Source organism: Oryctolagus cuniculus, chromosome 9, assembly GCF_051225735.1.
Source record: "Oryctolagus cuniculus isolate XC-2025 breed Fujian yellow rabbit chromosome 9, ASM5122573v1, whole genome shotgun sequence".
NCBI lineage: Eukaryota > Metazoa > Chordata > Mammalia > Lagomorpha > Leporidae > Oryctolagus > Oryctolagus cuniculus.
This window is the reverse complement of record NC_142875.1, coordinates 30,228,989-30,233,802: the sequence shown is the minus strand read 5'-3', so window position 1 is coordinate 30,233,802 and position 4,814 is coordinate 30,228,989.

The window sequence follows — 4,814 nt, the reverse complement described above, 5'->3', positions numbered from 1 at the left end:
ATCCTCTGCCTGCAGTGCTGACATCCCATATAAGTGCCAGTTCTAGTCCCCACTGTTCCTCTTCCTATCCAACGCTGTTGCAGCCATTTCTCTCTGTCTCTCCCTCTCACTGTATGTAACTCTAAAATAAGTAAATAAATAAAATCTTTAAAGTCTATTTTGGTTTCGTCCTTCTGAGGCTGTCTTCTTTTTCACTTTCAGGCACATTGTGTTTTGGAATCAAGCTGTCACTGGGCTCATCTGTAAGTAGTTCATCTACAGACTCTACCTCTATTTAATTATGTTTAACTGAGGAGAACTTGACAACTTACTTAATGTGTAAAGTGATAAAGAATAGATTATTAACACCTAGCAGATGATTACGGGGAAACATTACAGAAAAAAGAGACAGGATCCAACAGCAAAACTTTTTAGACAGAGTATGAGTCATTTGCTCAAGACAGCTTAAACTCTTTTATACATGAACATCTTTCCAAATAATTGAGTAGAATGGGGACATCATTTCTTTTTATATAACTGTTCAAGTGTTGTCATACTGCTGTCACAAAAGCTTTATACATACCTAAAGCACCACATCTATGGCACCAGTAATATTATCTAAATTACTTTTGAAAAATGGAGTGATGTAAAAGCATAAATGGTGTTCCTGAAACCTATCAATCATTATAAATAATATCACATTGCTATGTGTTCATTTGTTTATTTTGTGAATTACTGTATATATATATATATATATATATACATTATAATACAGTCAGAAATCAAGAAGACATACAAGCTCCATTTTAATCCACAGGCTTTTCTCAAAGTCAGTCCATTACACAATAAATTATAAGGGCCAGCATTATGGAGCAGTGGGTTACAGCACCACTTGCAATACTAGTATCTCATATCAGAGTATTTGTTCAAGTCCCAGCTACTGTGATTTGTATCTATTTTCCTGTTAAAGTACCTGAGAAGGCTGTGGAAGATGATCCAATTGCTTGGGACCTCAACAACCCAGTAAGAGATCCCAATAGATTCTCTGGCTCCTGGCTATGAAGCGGCCCAGCTGCCTCTTTGTTCAATCAAGAATGGGCATGAACTATTAGCTGGAATCTGGAGTAAAACTGGGCCATCAACGTAGGCTCTACACTATGGGATGTCGGTGGCCAAGGTTGAAAAATAACACTATGACAAATACTGGCTCCAACAGTATTTTAGAAAAAAAACTGCTATAATAATTATATGAGTAAATATATAAATGCCTTAAATTAATGTCTTAAACATAGAAATGAAAGCAGAGAATTTAAACCAAATATTCAGAAAAATTAAGAACATTTTCATTAAAATGTGGAAATATATACAATTATGGCTAATAGTGACAATTATCGTTTAGGAGCAAATAAAATCAAATTATTAACAATAGGTGTCTCAAAAGTAGACCAAAGAAAATAAAAAACAGTAAATTTGAAAAAAAATCCATAATTTAAGAACTTGCTAAAATTAAAATATAGATTCATAATTGTATATTTAAATTTTTAATCCATTTTAGATATTTAAAAGGCAGAGGGACAGAGGGACAGAGAAAGGCAGATGCAGCGAAGGAGAGAGGGAGAGAGACAGAAAGACAGAGAAAGATCTTCCAGCTTCTGTTTCACTTTCCAAATGTCCCCCAAAAGCCAGCCCCAGGCCAAACAGAAGCCAGGAAGGCAGAACTCAATCCCAGTTTCTCATATGTGGAGCAGAAACCTAAATACTTGCGCCATCTCCTGCTGCCTCCCTGTATATGCCTTAGAAGAAAGCTGGAATCAGAATTAGAGCTGAGATTCCAACACAAGCACTCTGATAACAGCATTCAGATGTCCCAAGCAACACATTAACTGCTATACACAATGGGTGCCTTCATAATTTCATTTTGAAAGTACATATGCTGTACCAGAGAAAGGAAAAAATAATTCCATGAATAGCTAGGAAGACATCTTTTTTTTTAAAAAAAATGGACAAATCAGTTTATTATTTTCACAGCTTTCTGTATCTCAGAAGTGAAATAATATATTTAAGACACATAAGGACAAAAGTTTTCACTAGATATTTTATTAAAAGTAAATATGATTATTTCTATAATAAAAAATATAAGAACATTAGAAAAATCATTACCAGCATGCAAACAGTTCAACAAATCATTCTTCATATGCATTGTCTTAAAAAAAACCATTCCTGGAGAATGCATCTCAGACGATAAAATGATTGGGAAGACACCTATAACTGAGCAGATGGTGGCTGGAAAATTTAGTTTTCCATGTGACAAACACAGCATACTAAGCAGGAGGTAGTACAGTATAGTAGTCTTTTTTTTCCCCAGTAAAGCTATAGTATAACTATTAAAAAAGAAAGAAATTGAAAAAGCATGCGCAAAATTTCTACTATTTTTGGAATTGTATTTCTGGAAGTAATAATAATTTGTTTTACATGCATACATATATTTTCATAGCTTCATAATTGTGTATAAGTAATGTATAAGTTATATAACTATAATATGTAATTATGCATAACTGTTTATTTACCTTTCACTGAAATTACCTACAGATAATGATTAGTTCCATGGTGATGCTAATCTCTACCATGCAGGTAGTGATGCTTTCAGAAAACTTCCTGAACAAAATGAAAATTGGTGTATTTGAGGAGGAAAATAAACCAGATTTGCCTGAGATACATTATAATAACCAGATAACATGAAAAGATTGAGCTACTAGAGTCATGGACGAATAATTAAACTTGAAGAGATTTTTTCCATAAGACAAAATGCTATGAGTCCTCCCAAAAGAAATTTTACTGCAATGAAACAAATACCTAATCATGATACTCATGAATTAATAATGAGAAAATACGAGATAATTTTACCTTTTTCAGAGAATGATGGGAAAAGATTATGTGGTGAGTAAAGCAAAAACAAAAGCTTTCGTCATAACTTTTATAGTTGTACTATAACATTGGGTTACCAAATTGGAGATTAAGGTAGTGTTCTCTTATAAACACATTCTAAACAGTAAATGAAAATAATGAGAGGGAAGGAAGACCATCATTTATGCAAACACCAGTAAATTAAAAGCTTTTGTGCATTAAGCATCAAGGACTACTAATATCAAAACAAGAAAGCAAATCAAGATATGATGTACCTTAAACTAATCTCCATATGGAGTTGCCAAATAGCAGGGAACCTGGGAGGATAAAAATATCAGTGAAGTTGCACCAACTTTATAAAATCAGTAAAACCTAGAGTTTGAAAAGAGAAAATTTAAACAAAATGGCCAAGTTTTTTTTTTTTTTTTTAAGATTTATTTATTTATTTGAAAGTCAGAGTTACACTTGGTTCACTCCTCAATTGGCCACATGGTCTCTCATGTGAGGGCAGACGTCCAAGGATTTGGGACATCTTCTACTGCTTTCCCAGACCATAGCAGAGAGCTGGATAGGAAGTAGAGCAGCCGGGACTCGAACCAGCGCCCATATCGGTTGCTGGCACTGAAGGCGGTGGCTTTTAAACATAGATTAGAGAGATATAAAGTGATATTGAATTTTTAAATATTAGCAAGTACAAACACACTTTTGTGGTATGGCCATTCTGTTAAGTGAAATAAGCCAAACATAGAAAGAGATAAACCTTAATGGAAAACTGTTATCATAGAAGTTAAAAGAGCAGTGTTGGCTACCTGATGCTGGGGAAAGAGTCACAAAGAGAGGGATAGGAAAATCTCTCTGTTGGCCAATAGTTAATAGGTGATATCTAGGTAAAAGTAAGTTCTGAGTTTGTATTGCACAGAAGAGTGAGTATAGATAATGTTTGTGTACCTTACATTTCATTGTCTACACACACACATGCACACACAAATGAAAATATAATTTTGGATATTTTCATCATGAGAAAATGTTGAATATTGGAGGAGATGAATATATTTACCCAGATTGAATTATGTGATGTATACATGTATTGAAATATTACATGGCTCAATAAAATCATGCATGACTTTTATGTGTCCATTAAATTAAGAAAAACAATGTAAGTGGCTGAGCACCATAAAGTCTGGATAGTGGTTACTTTCCAGAAGATAGGTGGCCTTCTGTTAGCCACAGCTCTTGGAAAGGGCCACTCAAGTGGCTTGAAAGGCTCTTTACCTGACAGTGGTGGTTGCCTTGTATTACCTGAAGGGAAAAAACAGAAAACTATTTATGTTCATGTTTCACAAAAGAACATTTCCATGAACAATTGAACACATAATGGTCTCATAAGATTATAAGGAAGCTGAAAAATTCCTATCATCTGGCAGCATCATAGCCTTCATGAGGTTGTAGTGTAACACTTTACTTATATGTTGGATTCAGTATAAACAAACCTACTACTTTTCCAGTTGTATAAATTATAGTAATATGATTATGTGTTGTACATAATACCTGATAATGACAAGTGACTATGTCACTGGTTTATGTATTACTATGCAATATTTTATCATTAGTATACAGTATCCATCTACTTATCTAAAATATTCACTGTAAAATAGTATGTCATGTTGTCCCAGCAGCACCCTCATGCAATTCATGCATCTCAGCACCCTCCTGCATCTTATGTTGTCTTTTTATTGCATCAAGAGTCCATGTCAGTGATTTACTCAAGCCTTCTAGGTTTGGGTAAGCACACTATATGAGGCTCACACGGTGACAAAATCACCTAATGCATTTCTCAGAGTATATCCCCATCATTGAGGGACACATAAATATATCTGAATTGTGTGTTTTATCTTCCTATGTTTAATTTTATACTAACTATGTATATTTTA